The sequence below is a fragment of the Talpa occidentalis genome, unplaced genomic scaffold, assembly GCF_014898055.3.
Source record: "Talpa occidentalis isolate TD23 unplaced genomic scaffold, MPIMG_talOcc4v2.1 talOcc4.13, whole genome shotgun sequence".
NCBI lineage: Eukaryota > Metazoa > Chordata > Mammalia > Eulipotyphla > Talpidae > Talpa > Talpa occidentalis.
Window position 1 is genome coordinate 30,289,367 of NW_023601322.1, and position 23,629 is coordinate 30,312,995.

General features: G+C 37.9%; 1 protein-coding gene across 9 annotated transcripts in view; it reads right to left on the bottom strand.

The window, feature by feature from the left end:
* DTNA (dystrobrevin alpha) overlaps positions 1 to 23,629 on the bottom strand; it is a 325,085-nt gene that overhangs the window by 205,143 nt on the left and 96,313 nt on the right. For 2 of the 9 annotated variants that reach the window (XM_054694103.1, XM_054694104.1), the window contains exon 2: positions 17,142 to 17,259. The exons of the other annotated variants lie outside the window; for them this stretch is intronic. The gene's annotated coding sequence lies outside the window, so the exon portion shown is untranslated. The remainder of the gene's footprint in view (positions 1 to 17,141; positions 17,260 to 23,629) is intronic. 9 annotated transcript variants of the gene reach the window in all.

The following is a 23,629-nucleotide window of genomic DNA, read 5'->3' on the forward strand; positions in this document are numbered from 1 at the left end:
ATATTCCACATGAACAAAATTTGCTACTAAAGTGCTGAATGATTTTTGAAACAGCTGAGAAATCCCACTGATAGAAAGATACTCCCTGACAGGGGACAAGAATTCAAGCTGCGTTCTGGCATTTTCTGTGGAAGACTTTTCCAAAATAACACCAGGGAACTGTTAAATAAGGCACTATGCCCAGAGTTATGTAGAAATCTACAACAAAGCATACCAGCGAAGCTTCCCGCCATCATGTTAGAAATAGATGAGATGCAGTAGGAATCACTTGGCTTACTTTCTAAATGCTCCTCCTCTAAAATCATCATTAACACAGGGAACATATGCTTTGTGGAAAGGTAGAAGTTGACACAAAATTTTCCAAATGTATGGGCCATTTATGTATGTTCCACCACACAAGGAAAAAAGAATGTCAAGTGTTCTACTTCTGGATGCCTGGGGATTTATAAATCCTTATTGTGAAGTGACATCGATTATATTTAATTAAAAGCATATTTAATTAAAAATATTACAAGACACATAAGATGATGTTCATTAAATACATAAAGTTTGTTCAGGTGCAGCAAAGTAGCAAGCAAAATAGTGCAGCTCTGCAAAATGGAGAATGAGGACATCCATATAATTATGAGTAAGAACAATGTAATGCAATGGTCACAGAGGATGAATTTCAAACAAAAGGAATCATAAATAAAATATGCACAATTGTGAAGCTCCCAATAGGAGTATAGCTGACTAAATGTGAGAAGAACCTGACTGTCCCAGTGCACCAACATAAAATGAAATCAAGACTATGAGCTTTTCCAGGCTAGCACTCTTGGGTGATGACTACGTTTGCATATGGGAGTCTTCAGGATGTAGCTCAGGTTGGGAGTATAGATCAACCCCTGGTAACTCATCTCCCAGGTGGTAAAATTTGCTTGTGGCGCCCAATCTTGAAATCATATATTTCTCATTGAAATATCTGCCACTGTAGTTCAATCTGATAAGAGAACTGGGTCTATGGATTATTTTCATTTCATTTCATAATTTGCATTTAACATTTGTCACTGCTTCTTAAAGTTGGTTCCTTTTTATTTTCTGCTATATCCCTTCTTTCTGGTTCTAGATGGACTCCTAGTCAGGTAGGCAGATGTTCCAACACTACCTTGTAATGTAAACTTCTGACCTATTTTCTCAACTGATAAGTGGGGATGATTTACCTCCCAAATGACTGTGAAGATTAAATAAAACTATAATATAAAAATAACCATCATTCATTATATGGGACTTTGCATGAGTTCAGCACTGCTCTTTGTGGTGTTTATCACTTTTGGCCTTCACACCAAGCCTATATTTTTGGTACTTTTATTATCCTCAAGCTCTAGAGACACAGAATGCTCAAGAAATATGCCAATGGCCACAGCTAAGTAAGCAACTAAGCCATGATTTTAACCCAAGCATTGTCTATGCTCTGAATGACTGCAGTGCAAATGCACACAAAACACTTGGGAAGCAAAATGGCTTGGTGTTAATAACCACACATACATGTTAACTTGTATTTAACTGCTTTCAGCATTTTAATTTGTATCCACTCCTTCCTTGTTTGGCCTTGTGATTGACTGTCTCTGAGCCACACCTACAACATTGGGTTTCTGAGAACCTTATCTTTTTCATAATTCTATACTCTCCTTTGGTGATTTAATTGGTTTTCAGTTACACTTATGTGCTGATGATTTCACAAGCTTTATCTTCTATTCTAACATCTCTTCTGAACTCCAAACACATATACCTACCTATCATCTTTTTACATGAAGTGTCTTAAAAATTCCTGTTTGTCAATTTTTTTTTTTAATAATAAATTTTATTTTTATATTCCCCCATACAATTGCAAATGCCCCATTCTGACCCCAATCCTTCCCTCCCGCCCCCACCCCCCAAAAAGTGTCTCTGGTTCATAGTTTTTTGTTGATTTTGATTTTCACTTTCTTATATTCATTTTCCTGGTCCCTTATTTAAGTTTTCTAGATTCCTGCTATGAGTGAGACCATCCGGTATTTTTCTTTTTCTTTTTGGCTTATTTCGCTGAGCATGATCCCTTCCAGCGCCATCCATGTTGCTGCAAATTGCATGTGTTTATCTTTTTGAATGCTGAGTAATATTCCATGGTATATATGTACCACATCTTCTTGATTCAGTCATCTATTTTGGGCATTTGGGTTGTTTCCAAAGCTTAGCTATTGTAAACAGTGCTGCTATAAACATAGGGGTGCAGGTGCTCTTTGGAATTGATGTTTCTGTGTCCTTTGGGTAAATACCTAGGAGTGGAATTGCTGGATCATATGGAAGCTCTATGTTTAGTAGGTCCAGAAATCTCCACACAGCTCTCCATAGTGGTTGGACCAGTTTGCACTCCCACCAACAGTGCAGAAGAGTTCCTTTTTCTCCACACCCTCGCCAACATTTGTTGTTGCTAGTTTTTTTAATATGTGCCATTCTCACTGGTGTGAGATGGTATCTCATGGTAGTTTTGATTTGCATTTCCCTGATTACAAGTGATGTTGAACATTTTTTCATATGTCTGTTGGACATTTGCATTTCCTCTTCAGAGAAGTTTCTTTTTAGCTCTTCTGCCCATTTTTTGACTGGATTATTTTCTTTGTTGTTGCTGAGTCTCATCAGCTCTTTGCAGATTTTTGTGATCAGTCCTTTATCATTAGTGTTGGGTGCAAAAATGTTCTCCCAGTTGGTGGGGTTTCTCTTTATTTTTGTTATTGTCTCTTTTGCTGTGCAGAAGCTCTTTAATTTGATGTAGTCCCAGCTGTTTATCTTTGCCTTCACTATCACTGCTTTGGGTGATGTGTCTGTAAAGATGTCTTTGATGTGCAAATCCCGTAGTGTTTCTCCTATATTTCCTTCTATGTATTTTATGGTTTCAGGTCTTATGTCTAGTTCTTTAATCCATTTTGAGTTGATTTTGTGTATGGTGTGAGGTAGTGGTCAAGCTTCATTCTTTTGCATGTAGCAACCCAGTTTTCCCAGCACCATTTATTGAACAAACTTTCTTTGCTCCAATGCATAGTCTTTGCTCCTTTGTCAAAGATTAGTTGACCATAAATCTGTGGGTTTATTTCTGGATTTTCTATTCTATTCCATTGGTCGGTGTGTCTGTTCTTGTTCCAATACCATGCAGTTTTGATGATTATGGCTTTGTAGTATGGTTTGAAGACTGGGAGTGTGATGCCTCCATTCCCTTCTTTTTTTTTCAGGCGAGCTTTGGCTATTCGGGGTTTTTGGTGATTCCATATGAATTTCATCAATAATTGTTCTATTTCTTTGAATAATGACATTGAAATATTTATTGGAATAGCATTGAATCTGTATATTGCTTTTGGTAGGATGGCCATTTTAATAATGTTTATTCTTCCAATCCATGAGCAGGGGATGTCTTTCCATTTCTTTGTGTCTTCTATTTCTTTTAAGAGTGTTTTATAGTTTTCTTTGTATAGGTCCTTTACCTCTTTTGTTAGATTTATTCCCAAATATTTGATTTTTTTTGTTTCGATAATAAAAGGGGTGGTTTTTTGATTTCTTCTTCTTCAGATTTATTGTTTGTGTATAGGAAGGCTACTGACTTTTGCGTGTTGATTTTGTATCCTGCTACTTTACTGAATTGATTGATGAGTTGAATTAGTTTTTCTGTGGAGATTTTGGGTTCTCTATGTATATTATCATATCATCTGCAAATAGTGATAGTTTGACTTCTTCTTTTCCTATTTGGATTCCTTGGATGTCTTTCTCTTGTCTTATTGCTCTGGCTAGGACTTCCAGTATTATATTGAAAAGCAGTGGTGAGAGTGGACATCCTTGTCTTGTTCCAGATCTTACTGGAATTGCTTTCAGCTTTTCACCATTGAGAATGATACTGGCTGTTGGCTTGTCATAGATGGCCTTTATGATGTTGAGGTATGTTCCTTGTATCCCAAGAATTTCAAGGGCTTTTATCATGAATGGGTGTTGCACTTTGTCGAAAGCTTTCTCAGCATCTATTGATATTATCATATGGTTTTTATATTTCTTTTTGTTGATGTGTTGGATAACATTGATTGATTTTCGGATGTTAAACCATCCTTGTGTCCCTGGAATGAATCCAACTTGGTCGTGGTGAATTATCTTATGGATACATTGTTGGATTCTGATAGGTAAAATTTTATTGAGGATTTTTGCATCAGTGTTCATTAGGGAGATTGGCCTATAGTTTTCCTTTTTTGTGTTGTCCTTATTCGGTTTTGGTATTAGTGTAATATTGGCTTCATAGAACGTGTTTGGTATTGTCCCTTCCTTCTCAATTTTTTGGAAGAGTTTGTGAAGGATAGGCACTAATTCGTCTCTGAATGTTTGGTAGAATTCATTTGTAAAACCATCAGGTCCTGGGCTTTTGTTTTTGGGGAGGCTTTTGATTACCATTTCAATTTCGCTGCTTGTAATTGGTCTGTTTAGGTGTTCTATTTCTTCTTTATCTAGCTTTGGGTGATTGTAGAGTTGTAGGAATTTGTCCATCTCCTCTAGATTGTTGAACTTGTTTCCATATAACTGTTCATAGTAGTTACTGATTATTCTTTTGATTTCTGCTGTGTCCGTTGTGATTTCTCCTCTTTCATTTATGATCCTGTGTATTTGTGCTTTCTCCTTTTTTCCTTTGTGAGCCTGGCTAGGGGTTTGTCTATTTTATTTATTTTTTCAAAGAACCAGCTCTTGGTTTCATTGATCTTTTGGATTGTTTTTTTAGTTTCAATTTCATTTATTTCTGCTTTGGTTTTTATTATTTCTTTTCTTCTACTGGTTTTGGGTTTTTTTTGTTGTTCTTTTTCTAGATCTTTGAGCTTCGAGATTAGGTTGTTCCTTTGAGTTCTTTCTTGTTTTTTGATGTGAGCTTCTATTGCTATATATTTTCCTCTTATTACTGCTTTTGCTGCATCCCATACATTTAGGATATTGGTGTCCTCCTTGTCATTCAATTCAAAGAATTTTTTAATTTCTTCTTTGATCTCCTCGTTAGTCCAGTGGTCTTCCAGTAGTGTGGTTTTTAATCTCCATGAGGTAGGATAGTTCCTTGCCTTCTTTTTATGATTTATTTCTAGTTTGATGCCTTCGTGGTCAGAAAAGATGGTTGGTATGATTTCAATCTTGGTGTATCTGTTGATGTTTGTCTTGTGCCCCAGTATGTGATCAATCCTGGAGAATGATCCGTGTGCGCTTGAGAAAAATGTGTACTCCGTTTTTTTTTGGGTTTAGTGTTCTATAGATGTCTGTTAAGCCCAAATGCTCTAGGTCCTTATTTAGAGCTTTAGTTTCTTTACTTATTTTTTGTCTTGTTGATCTATCCATTGATGATAGTGGTGTGTTGAAGTCTCCCACTGCGTATGTGTTTTCTCTGATGTCTGTTTTCAGAGAGGGCAACAGTTGTCTGATATATTTTGGTGCTCTTTCGTTTGGTGAGTATATGTTAATGAGTGTTATTTCTTCTTGAAGTATTGTCCCCTTAATCATAATGTAGTGACCATTGGGGTCTCTTTTTATTTTTTTGAGTTTGAAGTCTGTTTTATCTGATATAAGTATAGCTGTTCCTGCTTTCTTTTTTGGCCCATTTGCTTGTAGGATTGTTTTCCATCCTTTGACTTTGAGCCTATTTTTATCTTTTGTAGCTAAATGTGTTTCCTGGAGACAGCAAAAGGTTGGGTTTTGTTTCTTAATCCAGGCTGCAACTCTGTGTCTTTTTATTGAACAGTTTAGTCCATTTACATTTAGAGTTAATATTGATATGTTAGCATCTGTATTTGCCATTATGTTTGTCTTTCCTTTGATTTTATTTATTTATTCTTTTAATAACTTTTTTTTTTCTGGTCTTCTTTCGTTGTTATTCGTCCCTCTGAGGTTCTGGCTTTAGGATTCCTTGTAGTATTTTTTAGAGTGGGGGTTTAGTCGTAATGAAATTCCGGAGTTTCTCTTTGTCTGGGAAGGTCCATATTCTTTCTTCATGGAGGAAAGAGAGCTTTGCGGCATAGAGTATTCTTGGTTGGCATCTGTTTTCTTGAAGTCTGTTGACTATGTCCCTCCACTCTCTCCTTGCCTGTAGTGTTTCTTCAGAGAAGTCTGATGTCAGCCTGATTGGTTTTCCTTTGAATGTTATCTGTGTCTTCCCTCTTGTCAGCTTCATTATTTTTTCCTTGTCCTGGATTCTTGGGAGCTTTACTATTATGTGTCTTGCTGTGTTTTTCCTTTCGTCGTGGAAGTTTGGTGTTCTTCTTGCTTCTTGTATATCAATTTTCAGCTCCTTCTTCGCATTTGGGAAGTTCTCTTCAATTATCTCCTGGAATATTTTCTCTGTTCCTACATCTCTCTCCTCTCCTTCTGGAATTCCTATAACTCTTATATTTCCTTTCCTCATGGAGTCAGATAGTTCCCGAAGTCTTTCTTCATTCTTTTTCCTTCGTACTTCTCTTTCCTTTTCTGTTTTGGTTCTTTTTATTTCTGTGTCTTCAAGAGTACTTATTCGTTCTTCCATTTCATCTATTCTGCTTTCATTGCTTTTCCCAGAGTTCTTTAGTTCCTCCATTAATTCTTTGATCTCCTGCATTTCTTTTATTTCCCTCTTTAGGGACTCTATTTCCTTCTTCTGATCTATCACATTTTAATCATGGCAATTTTAAATTCTCTTTCTGGAAGGCTCAGAAGTTCTTCCAAGTTGCTGTCGTTGCAATCTGGGGAGTGGTTTTCTTTTTGTGGTGTGCTTTTTTCCTGAGGAGTTGTTAGGTTGCGTGTGGTTCTTCTACTCCCTACTGTCTGTTTTCTAATTTGTCGTATGCGTTGGGACACTGTGTTGCTCGGACTGACTGGCATCTTGGGTGAACTTCTCCGCTCCCCTCTGGCTCTTCCAGGAGCCATCTCTGTCTTCTGGGGGAGCTTTCTGCTGGTTTTAGGCAGTTTTTACTGAAGAAATGTCCCTGTTCTAAAATGGTGAAGCGGGATGCAGTCCCTGCGCCTCCGGTTTCAGGCACACTCTTCTGCGCCCCCGGTCTGCCCCGGACGTGGGTGCCTGCTCCTTCTGTGGGCTCAGACTGCTGGTCGAAAGGGGTCTGGCGTGGGATGGGCTAACTTCCCGGCTGGCCACTGGGTCCTCCAGAAGCCTTCTGCCCTTTTCAAGCAGTCTTAAGAAATTTCCTGTTCTATGGGGTGTTAGTGACTTTTTTTTCCTGGTCGCTAGGTGGCGCCAGAGATCTCTCCTATTGTCCTTGGGGGCTGTTTTTCGCCCCCCCCACCCCGTGGGACAGGGAACAGAGCGGGAATGGTAGGGTAAACTTCAACAGCTTTGGGGTGCTGTGTCTGCCTTGTGCCCCACCGTCGTGGAGAACCCACGCCCCTAATTTCGTGCCCCGGGTCTCAGTTCAAAGCCCTCAGGTCCAGGACGCGGGCTGTAGCCCAGTTCAGTGACGCGGGAATGGCGCCTTTTGTACCCGCTCCCGTGCCTGGGTGTCTGGTTCCTGCTTACTCAGGGAGGGACCTTCACCTCAGTGAGGACCTCCGCGCGTCTCCCCGCAAGCCTAGGTCGCAGGCGCGGGGACCTGGGCCGCTGCGATCCCGGTCCGCGTTTTCTTTTCAAGCGCGCCAAGCGTGCCGCTCTCCCTCGCAAGCTTACTGGCAGCCCGGGCTGTGTGCGCGTCTCCCAGGGTCTTTGTTCTTCTCTATTGGCGCCCGGAGCCGTTCGCTCACCGCCTCGGCGAATCCTGCAGGGTTCGCCTCAGCTCCCGATCACGGGGTGTGTTGGCTGCACACTCACAGTCCCGCTTGCTGCGTAGTTTGTTCTAGTTCCCTGTTTGTCAATTAACTGCTCTGCTGTCTAGCTCTGTTAGAGCTACAATTGAATTAGTCTTTCAAGTTACAAACTTTGCAGTCAGCCTCCATTCCTTGCTTCTCTCTAAATCTAAGAGATGACTAAATTCTACCAATTCTTATCTCAAAAGCACAATCTTACCTAACATGTGCCAAATAGTGATGTTCTCCACCTTCTATGCTCCTGCCCAATCTAGCTACCAGGAATTTCTTTGCAGGCATTAGTCAGTGCTTCTTTTTCTTCTGTCTGACTAACCCTCACAGATACTCTGCAACATATGATTATTACAGAGTAATATTATTACGTGTTGCATCTGACTGGCAACCAGGCAGTGGGATACCTAAAATTGGGTAGAAAAGATGGCTGCAGATAAAGGCCAAGGTCTTGAGAGTCTATAATTTTCATGGATTGCCCAGTCAGATGTGAAATCACTGGAGAAGATGGAAGTTGCTAAGTTGCGAAGATTACCATGAACCAGTGTCTAAACTCTTTAACATGTAGGTAAATGACAGTAATCAGTGTTGGTGGGGAGAGGTAAAGATGGATTTCAAGAGTGGGTCTTTATCCAAGAATTGTAGAGAAAGAGCTAGAAATCACATGGTGGAGGAAGGAAAATCGCCAACTGTGTGACATACCTGTGGGATTGAGGGTGAGGCAGAATAAGCAGCTTTTGCTGGAGGAACTGCTAGGGAAGGGCATATAATCAGAGGCCCAGCAGGCTTCCTTTGAGGCAAGGAGACAGTGAAATGCTAGTTAAAGAATGATAGTGTGGAGGGTTGTGGGTAAAGCAGCTAGTCCAAAATGGATCAGGATGTTTTATATGGTGATAGATCCAGAAGAGAAGGACCAGAGAGGTTTCTAACTGTATTTATCCCAGAAGTGTAGCAGAATGGGACATTTTAGGATTCTCTAAAAGATTTGACTAAAGCCTTACTTTAGTGTTTTTCAGAAAAAATCCTAGCCCAAGAGGACAAGTAGCATGTTGAGTGAATTCTTAGGACCAACACTAGAGACCCTCTGAGTTAGGACTGACAGTGCCACATTTACAAATATAAGCAATGAGAAACAAATAATATAAAGATTATATAAAGAGATAAAAATGAAACCAGTATTCTGAGTCCCAAACCTATTACTGACTCAGTTCAGGTTCTATGGAAACTCCATCAAGTAAGATGAGTAGACCACTCTTTGATAAGTGTTGCTTTAATTCAAAAGGCTTCTGAGACAATTTACAGTAAAAAATTTGCTCAAGCACTGGGGAAAATCTGAATTATTTTTTAGTATACATAATGTGGTAAGATTTTTGTGTTCTAGCTGAAACTGCAATTGAGTTGTAATGAGAACAGAATTTTTCTTCATAATTTAAAAAGTTAAAAGAGCCTGTATAAACATAGTGGAGAGTTGCTTTATTGTTAAAATATTTTATGTAATGTGCTATTTCTAATTTAATAAAATATTTGATTATTTATAAAAACATGAAGTATTTATGCTACTGAAAAAGGTACTGGGGAAAATTATTAATATTCCTTAATGGAAGAAACTTTATATTGTGAATATTTTACATTATAAATAGTTGATAGATTATGAATATTAAAGGCATAATGAGACTTAATCAGTTGAAAATATAAAGTTGGAAGAAATCAAGTCAGCCAGTAATACTTCACACAGCTGTCTTTTTATATTAGCTATATCTTTAGAAACTCTGAAGCTTTACAATTACAACAAATAAAATTGTTGTCCAGGGAATAATACAATTTTGAAATGCCAGAAGGTTACTGGAAGTTCTCTGATAAACAGTTCTTTGAAAAAGCATCAAGCACGATTTATCTGGATCAATGAAAAAAAAATCGCAAAGAACATAATGCAATTTGAGCATTGTATAAATAGAGGCCAAGGGAAATGAGTCCCTCTCAATAAATGGATCACTAAAGACAGCTTGCTTTCTTTATGAAATTGCATGTCATGTCTAAGATCCTTATGGTACAAGAGGATCAAAAGAAATCACTGTGTCACATGAATGTGTGAATCCTTTACCAAATACTTGAAAATATTTCAGTAGAATTTGCTTAGCAAAGAGATGATTTAAATCTTTAACTTATTTTGTTATAAATAAGATGATTTACAGATGATGGCTGGCAGAGGTTTGCCTAGAAAGAATTTAGTATGCTTTTCGTAAAATTGAGAAATGACCTAAAGAAATACCCCAGTATTTAATAGCTGTTGTAGAAAACTTGATTATTCTTAAAAGATTAGAATTCATATTTTTAGAAGTAGGATGTAACCATACTGAATATGCACCAAGAAATTCCTACAAGCATCTAATGTTAGAAGATGCACTAGTAGCATTGGGAAAGTCATAAATAAAATTTTATGAAGAATTTTAAAGAAAATCTTTCATATTTTTCCAGGCAGAGCACATAGCTCAAAGACAGGCTGGGCTGTGGGTTGAATCTCAATGAGCACAGTTACATAGGTACAGACCAAGTGCAGCATCCTTACTTCTCAGGCACAGGAAGCTGATGTGGGGCACCATGTTCCAGTGATGCAAAGGGCAAAGAACACAGGACAGGGAATCACAAAGATGACTGAGCAGAAACCAAAGAGTTGTTTCATTTGCAAATATTGAAGAAGTCTTTTTAAATGCAATGCACCTCTGTGATTTCTAAGGCATATTGTCATTTGGGGACCTGACCTCAGACATTCAATGCCTTGAATAGATACGCAAAAACTAACTAGAATGAGGCATCAAGGTAAAAAAAAATGATGCTGTAGGAACCAATAGGAAGCTGTAAGGAATGGATTGAGAAAGGACCCTTTGGGGAAGAATTAGAACTCCTGGGCTGAAGAAAGGAGTGGGCATTTCAGCAGTGGGATAGAGAAAGTAAATACAATCTGCAGTGGAACTATTTGGTATGTTTATGGTTCCCCAATTGTCAAATGTTCTCATCCAAATATTCTTGGTCTTAAGGGTGAATGGGATTGTTTTGAGTAACTGCATGAGAAGGAAAGTTCAAGTCAACCAAACCACCATCTTTCTTGAGGATTTTGAATGAGCCTACAGGTTTTTTGACTGTCAGACTCAATCTGTTTATAGACTATTGCCTAAAGACAATATATGGGGAATTTTTTCTCCTTCTAGTAATGATGATGGGCTTATTTTGTTCTACCATCCTTGTCTGGTTCCTTTAGGGACAACAACATGCATTCCAATTCGGTGAAAAGTAGTAAGCCCCCTGGCAATGTGACTTTAGAACAAAGTGGTCCACTTGGAGGGCAATTCCATTACTTTGAATGTTTAGAAGGAAACTTTCACGACTGAGTTTATCCGCTACACAAAAATGTTTCCACATAAATGGGGAGATACCTTTAATCACTAAGCAATAACTGGATCTAAATCCTCATTAGCTATACCCACATGAAAGACCCAGAGACTATCCATCTCACTTATGAAAAAGGATGTCAAGTTGAGAAGACACCAAAATCTTACAAAAATTCAGCTATATCATAACTACCTTGTCACTAAGATCTATTTCCATGTCATGGGTGGAAATTGAACTGATCTGACCTGATTTTCTCTTCATAACAACAATAAATACTCTTCTTCTTGGCAAATTTTGGCTCCGTCTTTCCTTCTTAAAGGCCAGACAGCAAGTTTTTAATTCCCAAAGACGTTTCTCCTTTTTACAACATTTACAAATGGAAGTTTTCTTGTGTTCAACTTAGGATACCTTCTGAAGGTTCCTAAAATATTTCATCAAAATCCTTTTAAGACATAACTCTTTTCAGCCAACATTTCTACTTCTGTTTCTCTCATATTGTTTTAACATGCTAATCCAGTATATCTGTTTTTCATTGGCTAATTTATGGTAGAGCCGGTCAACTAAGTCATTTCTTCTAAGTCTCAGTTGCAAGTTTTTATAGAACACCTTCCACAAGTGTTAAGGTTGTATACACATTCACTAGACCTCTCTAAAGTGCTTAAGGTAATAACGTTGTGCATCGATCTAGTGCTTATAGATTCCAGATTGGAGGAATGTTATATAAAACAATTCTTTAGAAAAACAGTAACTGCCAGGTTTATCTTTCTAGCGACCCTTTCTAACAGCTTTCATATGGTACTATACTTGTGGACAAACTATAGGAATTTCCTTTTCCTCTTAGATCAAATCCTGATTCATTATCTTGGCATTCATGGTGCAAAACCATTCTTAGCCTTTCTTACACAACCAATTTGTTCTCCCTAAAGAAGATCTTCCAAGACCGCCAAGTCAGTATCTGAAGGTCCTAGAATAAAGCTGCGATCCTGTCATCATTCATTGTTTCCATCTGTTTAGGTTTCCCTTTTGCAGCTTCTGCAAATATTTACAGGTCTGTCCAGGCCATCTTTTCTCATGGTTCATGTTTTCTGAAGTATTCTTTCATCTCTCTAGATAACACCAGTTTCTCCCACTACTGAACTCTCAGCGCTGTTACTTTCTATTAGAGATCTTCTGTTCTTTTGTATGAAATTTCACATTTCATTATATGTTCCCTATTCATAGAGTCCTCTATTTTATGTGCAAGTTCTTATCTCCCTGGAAAGATAACGCATCCCTTGAAGGAAATGGCCATAATATGTGTTTGCACTGTTGTCTCCTGTTGTACCTAATACTCCACTTTGGTGTACATCATTTAAAAGGCTTCCCCAACTGGAATTAACTTCACCACTTCCTGACTGACTTTAGTTTGGATGTTGTTTATTCAACTATTAAAACACTTAGCACAACTGATTCCCACTGTGTATGGTGAGCTCTAGATGAGCACTAACTCACCTTTTAATCTCTCAACATACTTAAGATAGCACTGTTTATGAAAAGAATTTAACAATAGTTGCTAATTAAGTTTCTACTAATTTTCAACTTTAATATATCAGCATTCCCAATAGCCTTCTTTCTTGAGGAATAAACTTTTCCACATGTATAATGATGATTATACCTGAAGAAATTATATTGATATTTGGCTTATAGAAGAAAATAAGAGTTTGATATTTTCTTAATACATTTATTTAAAAAAGTTAAAGACTAAATATAAATATAAATCAATCAGTAGTGTTGTCAGACTTGCATTATTTAAGACCCATTCTATAGTAATGTTCATAAATCAATGTTATGCTATCTTCACTGTTAGATACTACATCACTGTTCATTTCTTGACTTTAACATCTTTATAAATTAACATATTTAAAACTGGCAAAAGTAAATAAAAATATGTTTTTACTATAACATTTAATAAAACCTCACCACATAACCAATCAAAAACTGATTAGCTTCTTTTATTTCTTCCTCTCATGATTAAAATATAACACTCTTTCTTTACAGAGGGCCAGAAATTTGATGGATTCTGTCAGTCAATGAAAATCTTTCCACCAGACCTTTGAGTAATTTTAATTAAAATTCAGTTCAAATGAAACCTTATGCCTAGCAAGAGCATCTGTCATGTTTCCCCTACTTAAGAACTTCAGCTGAAAATATGAACATCTTCCTGTTATAAAAATGCTGTGTCTGTGTAAAGTTAAAATAGCTTCTGAGGACAATTTTCAACATATTTGGAAGAATTATAGCTTTAAAAATGCAACTTTCAGAAAACAACATTGATGCCTCATTCAGCTATGTGACTATTTCTTGCTGCAGAGAATGTGTTCTCTCTCATCACGTGCTCATGGCGATCTTTGAGTCACTAGCCCACTCTTAGTCCCATTACTTGGCCCATGGCCAGGACAGAGCATACTGCCTGTCATATGCCAGGTGCTCAAAAGTATTTGTTGAGTAAATCAATGAATTAATTTATTCAAGGATATAACAGCTTTGTCTTAGTCCCTTTTATGTTCTTCTGCCTGTACTAACTGTATTTACCGGTTCTAGCTTAGAATATTCTTTTAATAAAATGATGCCCTTGAGTGCCTGTGATTAATTAGTGTAAACTATAGAGAAGCAGAGGACCCAGAAAGGTAAAGGTCTTTGTGCAAACAAGGAAAGAAATATTGCTGTAATATTCATTTTTTTAAAAGATTTATTTATTTATACATGAACTAGGGTACAGGTCAGAGGAGCAGGAGCGTGAGAGAATTCACCAGAGAGAGTGGGGAGCAGAACAGGCAGGCAGACCGAAGACACTGCTGAGAGGAGCAGCGGGCGAGACAGGAGACGTCTGTCTCGCCATGTGGGAATCTCCCTGGCCGACCGGGAATCAAACCCTCACTGCAGAGGCTACGGACAGCTTCACAGCACAGCACTCCACCCCCTGTGCCACCGGGGAGGCCCCTGTAATACTCATTTTGTTAGAAAGGGCACTTTCATCTGCCAGAAAATTCTCTAGAAAAATCCAACTCTAAGAAATCCACAGCATGAATGGGTTTCATTTTGATTTGTTTCTGATTTTACTGAAGTTCCCACCAAACCAAAACGTAAATCCTGCAATCTCTCTGTTTCTGGCCTTACTTGAGGCTCAGATTCTGGTTAATGAATCAGATTTGCGTTTGTTTTGGTAAAGTCTACATTTTTCAATCCTTGCTCCTACATTGTCAAGGGTCATCATGTTGTACAGCTCAGCTCCAGTGTAATCCCTGTAAACTGGTGCACTGGGGGTTCTGGCCATTGGGGGTCCCATCATGGGCGGGACACACAGCCTTGTCTTCTATGTATGGTAATTTTTAAGAACAAAAATATTTTATATTTCAAGAGTCTGATGTAATCTCTGTCATACATATTAAACTGAGATTTAGGATTAAACCAGTGTGCTTACTGGTCAATTCAGTTGTTATTTTGCTGGTAAACACACTGGTTGAAAACATGAGTCAGCTACAAAATTTTTGTTGATGAGTTCTGATATTTTTTTGGGAATGCAGTGCCAGTTCCCACATAATTTAGTTCTTTCTAAAAATGTTTTCTGCTAAATATATACTGTCATAATACATAATGATCTTTAAGAAATTTTGTTCCAAACAGTATATAATTATTCGTAGAAGTGAGAGCAAATAATTTTTTTGGACCAAAGGCTACTATTGTATCTACCTAACTTCCTTTGATGGAGTTACAACAGCATCTAAAATTTGCAATAAAAAGCTGGAGTTTTTTTAAATGGCATTTTTCATGAACTAGTCCCCAGAGCAATTCAGTCACTCCAAATAGGCTTTTTTTGGGGGGTCATGTTGTTAAATAAAATAATCAGAGGCTAAATAGAACAAAAATGTGCGTCTTGGTTTGTAGTAAGTGAGCTGTATTATACACAAAATACCTGTTCTATGGATTTCCCTCTTAAATCTGTCCTAGAACTTTATTTCCCCCTTTCTTTTCAGAGTCTTCAAATTTTCCATTACTATGAACTTTTTTTCTTGTAAATAACTGAGGTATTTCAAATCTGTCCTATTTAGAAATAATAAATAGTTTTAAAAATATCCTTAAATTTAGATCCCACTTGGCTTTTTCTCTTTCCTCAACACAAATCACTAGTGTTCACTGACTTTTCCCTCAGACTTCTTTTCCTTTTACTATGCATCTCCTTGGGATAACAAAATTTTTTCCTAACTTTTACCACCTACATACAAAGGACATTTAAGTCCATATTTCTATAACTTCCCTCCATTTATCCAACTGCCTATTGGATATTTTCACATAGATATCCCCAAAATGCTTCCAACTCAGTGTGCAAAGACATCCTTTGTGTTTACCTTCCTATACATACATCTTTCTCACATTCCTTACTACCACACATGACATTATTATTCATCCTATTGCTAAACTGGGGCCTGGTAACCATCCTTGATTTCCCTCTTGTCCTTCTGGCCTCCAAATCATTATCCTTCCAATCTTAAAATCATATTGATTCTATTTCTTAAATATCTCTTGAGCCCCTTTTCTTTTTCCCTGCTATTATCCCTAGGACTTCCTTACAACATTAGGCTCTGTTTCTTGCTTGGCATTTGTTTGTATAATCACTTCTTTGCTGTTCTCCAAATTTTCTTACAGATTTTGGCAACAGTGGTTTTTGTAATGTTCAAATTGACTATTCCATTGCCTGATCATAACTCTTGAATAGTTTCTTATTTCTTCAGTATAAATCTTAACTGTTTTTGACACAGTCTTAAAGACCTGCTTTGGCACATCTCCCTATATGCCCTGTTTTATTGTGTGCCACTAATTTCAACATATTTTATGCCTAAGCAATATTAGACCATTTGTAGTTACTTAAGATATCACACTTTCTCACCACTTAATACTTTTAAAAATGATGTTGAGGGGCCTCCCCTGGTGGCGCAGCGGTTGAGTGCTAGGCTGCGAAGCTGCCTGCAGCCTCTGCAGCGTCAGTTTGATCCCCGGCCGCTGGCGAGGGTCCCACATGGTGTGACAGACCTCTCCTGCTGTGCCCCCTGCTCCCCTCAGCAGTGTGTTTCGTCAGTCTGCCTGTTCTGCTCCCCACTTTGGCTCTGGTGAATTTTCTCACTCTCCAGTGCTTCTGACTGTACCCAGTGCTTGTATAAATAAATAAATAAATAAATAAATAAATAAATAAATAAACAAACAAATCTTTTAAAAAAATGATGTTGAATCCATCCAAAATATTATTTTGATTCATATTGTGCATACCACCCCCCTCCCCAAATTTACCTGTCAAATTCATAGTCATCTTTTAAGTTTCAGCTCATTTAACTTTCCATCTATCAATTCTCTGTCCCCTCTATTGTAACTTTGGGGGCTTATGTTATGGCTTATGTCACAGGAAATCTTGACAGTTTGTGTATATGTCTTTCACCTACATTCTGTGAGTTCCAGGAGGATAGGGATTATATCTACAGACCTTTTACTATAGTAACTGGTAACTGGTTGGTGACCAAATTAATTGGCAAATGAATGAAATAATGATATAGGGGCCTCCACAGTGGCACAGAGGTTGAATGCCATGCTGCAAAGCTGTCCGCAGCCTCTGCAGCACCGGTTCAATTCCCCACAAGCCAGGGAGAACCCCACATGGCGTAGCAGACCTCTCCTGCCTCGCCCACTGCTCCCCTCAGCAGTGTCTTTAGTCCGTCTGCCTGTTTTGCTCCCCGCTCTGGCTCTGGTCAATTCTCTCACCCTCCCACGCTTCTGACCTATACCCCAGTTTCTGTATAAAATAAATAAATAAATCTTTTAAAAAAGATATAAAAATGCAGATTGTTTTCATTATCAAGCATCACTCATTTTACCAATAACTTTATGAAAGTTAACAATGTTAAGATGACAAGTAATTGTTTCCTTACATTTCAACATGACACGGATGTGCAGTTTTCTCTTCATCAGCAGTACAACATCCTTGAAAACATCAAAGATACCACTGTGTAACAATGAGTGGTTTGATATAAGCCTCAAAAAGTGACACTGCAGAAAGGAATAATAAAAAAATGATTGAGAATCTGAGAGGATTGTACTGCTAGTCATGGAATTCTGCCCTATCTGCTCCAGTTTTTGAAGGACACACTGCCATTCACATGCTTTCTGGAGAGAGAATTATCTGATAACTTGTTAGGGAATAAAAAACAACCAAACAACCAATAACCAAAAAGCAAAGCCACGCTGATTTATAGTCACCACTGATTTAGAATGCTTCACAGTTTTTAATAATACCATAGTTTTTCCTCATCAAAAATCATTTAATGCTATTGCATACAAATAACCCAATGCAGGATGAACTCTATACAGGAAAGTATCTTAGGCTGGCAAATTGCTTTATATGGGCCAAAGAATGATTGCCATAAATTTGTAAAAGGTCCCCCTATGCAACAGAAAAGAAGTGGACTGGGTTCTACTCTTGCCCGTTTGTCCTTGGACAAAGTTAATCATTCTAGTCCATGATTTCCTCTTCTATGCAGAGTGAACTAGTTGCTTGATATCTAAGCCCGCCCCCAGTTCTAAAATTTGGTGACTCAGTCCAGAGATGAGCTTGCCTGGATCCAATGTAATATTACAAAATTATATTATCAAGGAAGTAGGAGAGGTGTGCAGAGGAGTAAGGTCTCACAAACAGTGCATACTTGTTTTTAAAAGCAGTACGAGTGTAGCATAAAGGCTGACTCATAATTGATTTATGCTCTGAGAACTCTCCCAGTGATTAATTCACTTGGGTATATTATCTTCATTTAAATTAATATATATATAGTGTTTCATAATTACAAGGCAAGAGCAAGGTGTGCTGGTGGGGAAATGTTTACAGTTAAACTGAACATCACTGAAAATGTCAAAGTGTAATAACGTTTACTGATGAGTATAAACACTGCAAAATTAATGACAACAATTTTCCTTGTTTATTGCTCCTTAATATAGCTAATCACAGCATGGGCAGAGAGGAGTCCCTGGTTCTTTTTATTTCTGTAGTGGTGAGGTGCTATGGATGAGGTGCTAGGATATGCTTGGAATCTTGGGTGCCTACTACCCAAGAGAGTTATGTCTATCCCATGTCCTTCAAGAATACATGATTCTTCCAAACTCTTCCTTTGTTAAAAGAATGACACAGGTTATGAATGAAAGAAATGAACTCTTATGAATCAAGATTTACAGGGTTCTACAAAGGAACTTCTCAGACTGAAGGAAATGTCCCAGGATTACCCTCTATGTACTAAATTTTCACTACAAGTGTATGTAGTAGTCTATAAGGCTAGAAAGGACTTGGACTAGAAAAGAATGGTACTATTTCATTAGGGTTTATGAGGCGTATATTAGTTGGTAAATCTTTATAAGTAAATAAAGCTACATCGATTTGCCTCAAAGAATCCAAGAATTGTTGATATCAAAAAGAAAGAATTTTAGAGGTTGAAATTTATTTTTATGAATTTTATTTTTTCCTGAATGTATTTTGTATGTGCTTTGTAGAAAATTAAAGATAACAATCTCCTATATTTTAAGATATAAAGATAACTCTAATTAATGTTTCCTTTTTAGCCTTTTCCTATAAATATGTATTTATGTTCAACTGCAAAACTTTGTGTCTTCATTATTACTGTCACAATTATGACATCAACATTTCCTCAAATATTTAAAACTTTTTATAAATATCATTCTACCTCATGGAATATGCTGAGATTATATATTCTTTATATGGATTATCTCATTGAATCATCTCAACTACCCCAGAAGGCAATCAATTATACCCACTTTCCAAATAAGAATAAAAAACTAATGGAGTAAAAATTTTATTTATTTATGCATATAAGAACTAGGGGACAGGACAGAGGTGCCAGGGGTGAGAGGATTCACCAAAGACAGAATGGGGAACAGAACAGGAAGACTGACTGAAACACACTGCTGAGGGGAGCAGTGGGTCTACTGCGTTATGTGGGTAGCTCCCTGGCCAGCCTGGAATGAACTAGTGCTGCAAAGGCTGCAGATAGCTTCACAGTGCTGAGCTTAACCCCTTGCACCACCAGGGAGGTCCTTATTATGTTGGTTTTTCTTTTTAACAGATTTGTTAAGGAGGTTTACCACAGTTTTTAAAAAATTGCCTTTTTGTCTTTGCATTATTATTCATCATAGCCTCCCTGTAAAGGTCAGGAACAGACACGGTGCAGGTTTTCTAGGATCCCATGCAGACTGGGTAAAGGAGGAGTCAGAGTCCTCAGTGGTTTTTTGCAGGTCTTTTATTGGGGTTCACCAAGCATATGGCAGGCAGGGGAGCTGGGGGGCGAGGAGGTTGGCAGGCCTCCCAGCCCCCAGCAAGTCCTCTCTCTATCTGGCTCTCCGGTGTTCTCTGCTTCTTTCTCGGCTTCTGCTACTTCTTTCTTGGCTTCTCTTTCAGCTTCTGCTGCTTCTTGGCTTCTTCTGGCATCCCTGTGACACCACCCTTAAAAGCACAGTCTTAGTGCAGGTGTACCCAGTTCAGGTGCCCGCCATCAGGCATGCATTCAGTATCACAGCGTTCCCTCCTCTATCCTGATGGCAGGAGGGCAGAAAAGCCTGATACCTTTTACATTACCCTACACTCCCCTACCTCATTCCTTTGGACCTATCCATTTTTTTAAATATATCTCAAAGCAAATTGTCTATGTGTAGCGTAAATGAATTAATCTGGCTTTTTAGGCCACTAGTCTCTGTGGCTACCTTTGCACCCTTGATCGTGTCAATGTAGAAGGCACTTGGGAGTATGGGCAACAGGGCACACGTGCCTAATTGCAGAGGCCTGGATTATGGTGTGTGGGCAAGCCTAAGTGTGCACACCTGAGCCTAGAGGCGGGGTTAAAAGCAGCTGCAGCGTGGCAGTAAGAGAACAAGGAGCAGGACTACAGAAGAGGCAAGATCACAAGACTGCAGGAGAGCTCACCAGAGAGCCCAGAGAAAGAGCGGTAAGGTTTGTGGGGGGCTGGGAGGCTCCGTTACCTCCCAAGCCATTCCCTCCCCCACCTCCTTGCATTGGCAGCCTACAGGCTTCCCACTACACTATGCTGTTGGCACCAGAGGGGCAAATGACCTCACACAGTTCTCAAATAGTGCTTCATGTGGCCACCTCAATAGTGAGGAAATGCAGGGTTACCTGCTTTTGGTCTCAATAAGTTGTTTTTAAAAGCTGTGAGACCCATCTGAGCAGTATCAGAAAGAGTTTTGAACTATAAATCAGGAGAGCTGGGTTTTAGATTGCCACTTAGACTGATTTGTTCTGGTCTTCCACCATTACTTCATCCCCCAGGCGTCAGTTTCCTTAGATGTCAAAAGATATTCATGGGGGAAACACCAGCACCTAGCAGTGATGGTTTGTCTGACTCACACCAGTTCTTATAAAGACTGCCTCACAGGCAAGATCTTCCTTCTAGAGAAGTCTCCTCACGTTTTTGTCTAATAGTCTTGGTTGCTAGAATAGGACAAAATGGTGACATAAACACTTTACAATCAAGCATGACATTATTGCTTAACAATTCTGTGAAGAGTACTCTGACTCAGACTCTAAGAAAGTTAAAACTCCTGAAAATATAACTCAATAAAATAAAATGTTACATGACTGATAACAATAAAAACAGACTCTGGGTAAAGCCAGAGTGGAGATTAAAGGATATCGCTAAACTCTTTGGGAAAAATGGGGTTTCAGTGTCCCTAAGTTTTGTCACTGGTTTTATTTATCTATTATTCTCAATAGTATTATTAGCCACTCAATGGTTTTTAAAAAATTCTCTTTTTTAAATTGAAGTAAAATTGAATTATAACATTATATATTTTTCAGGTGTGCATCATTTGAGATGCACCATTAAGTTTACTGCTAAAAGCCCAGTTCTATAGATAAGAATAGCTAACAAGACCACTGCAAATAATAAATAAGTGCATTTTACTCTCAAAGATGGAGTATTTAATTTTTAAAAACATGTATGGCAAGGCAGTGCAAAATAAGGCGAATTCAACAAATATCATTGCCTGCTGGATGCTGAGAAACAGTGAGTCACTAGACAGTGTCACATAGTCACCGGGTTCAGAGATCACACGGCAGAAGCACAAATTACATTCTAATGAGGGAGATGAATATAGTGAGAGGAAATAAACTTGGAATTGCGAAGCTATGATCAGAAACAAATTTTCAAGGCAATGATTGTATCAGGCACGAAAAATTATATCATTAATTCAAGTGAACATTCAGTTTTGCTCTTAATATGTAGATAGTTGACAAAAGGAAATAGATCATATAGCTTTCCTTGCACATGAAAGAAAATTTACAAGTATATCTTGAGAGAAAAACTTTTTCCTAGCACAATTTGCTAGGAATTGTGTGGCATAGTTCCTTATTCTAAAAATATCAGGTGCCATTTAGCATACACTTACTGCAGGTGTTCAAAAAGTCATTCATTCTATCTCCAAAATACCATGTATCACAGTAAACTTCACAGTTGTGATGGGCAAATTAAATGGTTGTTCGGTGATGATGCTCTATGTGTATGGAGGGGAAAGAGAAGATGTAAGCCATTGAGCTCTAGGTATGTGATCCTACTTATTATAGCACTTAGAGAAGATGTCCTGGCAAACTCTTAGCACAGTTAATTCAAGGTTAAGTGTTTGGACAGCTACTGTATAAGTGCCGATATTCTAGGCAGTTGATTGAAGAAAGATCATGTGTTTAAGTAGCAGGTGAGAAGGCTGCAAAGTTGACATTTTGATGGGAAAATTTTGAAGCCTGACTTATAGTCTCACACAGAGATGGGTTACTTCATTACACAAAGAAAGGTATACATTTTGTTCTCAAAGAGAAAAAAATAAAGTTCTGAATCTGCTACTTTTGTGATTTTATAAGACCCTTAAAGAAGGAAGAAACAACAATCCTAGGAAGTATTATGGGTACTTCTCACCACGATACTACCTGAATCTAGGAAAAAACCTAAGAAATGCTTTTGTCAAATATTTGAATATTTTGTAGAAAGACAGACCAATGTGCCCTTCAGAGTGTTAAATGCTTCAAGTGGACGAACAAACCTACTTGGTAGGGCTATTAAATATTACTCATCTGAATATTAGAGGCGGTATATTTTACTTTTTAATATTGCTGAGGTGAAGTGTTCCTTTCTGGCAGTAATTTGTAGAAAATAGAGCTATTTATGTAGTTCACTCCTGAATGTGATTCTCAAATAAACTAAAAACTTATCCTCAAATAAAAACAAAACAAAACTACGTCATCTTCACAGCTCAGGCTGCCTCTCTTTCTATAGACTTGGGCATATAACCATGTCTCCAATTTACCTATATATTGATAGAGCTATACAGTGAAGTAGATGTGGCACAGTAGCTCTTATTCTAAGATTTAAAATTGTAATTGAATCTGTCAAAAGAGCATAATGTTTGGGAGGCTTTATCAAGGATTGGGGAAGCCTCTGGGTTCCCATTAATTGGCATCATAGCACTTAACTTTCAAGTCATAGGGATTTGGAGTCATAGTCACTTTCAGATTAAGTACTGTTAAAAATCTTCCATCTTGCACTTCACTATTTATTAAACAGAGCCATCTGGAAACAATCTTCCTCATTGAGTATGAAAATGTTAACTTTTTCCTTTCCCCTAAGTTCATCTATGTAATTCAATATATTCTGACCTATTGATGTTGGATAAAGTGGATTATGAGAATTAAAGTTGAAAAAAAATCTGAGAGCCCTCCAGTGGTCAAAATAATATATGCAAATATTCTGTGATTTACTCAATATTTTTCCAAAGAACTTAAAACATTGCAGACTTCCTTTTATAAAATGCCTGGTTTGATTACTTTCCTATATCACTATTATATTACATAAATAGTTTTCTAGCAGTATGGGAAAACAGATGCTTACCTAAATAATTTAAAGAACCACGAGAAAATAGCAGCTTAAACCACCCATTTATCAATGAGATTTTGTGTAGCCGCGAGAATTTAGACATGTAAAAGCAATCCTAAACCATCTCCTGATATATGTAATTTAATATCTTCCATTGCAGCCATCGAGAGAAATACTGCTGCACATTTAAACCACTCCAGTTAAAGAAAGGATTCAATGAGTTCTAGCTGTGTCTGCTACTTCTGTGTTTCCCTTAAGCTTAGAGCTGCATTTTAGCATGTATTTTACTAGACTTTGAAAAGTGTAGTGTGTGTGTTCCTAAATTTTAATTTTGATAGTTTGCATAAGAAATGTGTTGGATTCTCTTTTAGCAAAAGCATATCTAACTAAGCCAGGCAGCAGCATTGGCTTCATCTCTTGTCATCAGATTACCGGTAATGGTTTGGCAGAAAGCCTGGACTAATGTCTCTGCCTTGAAAACT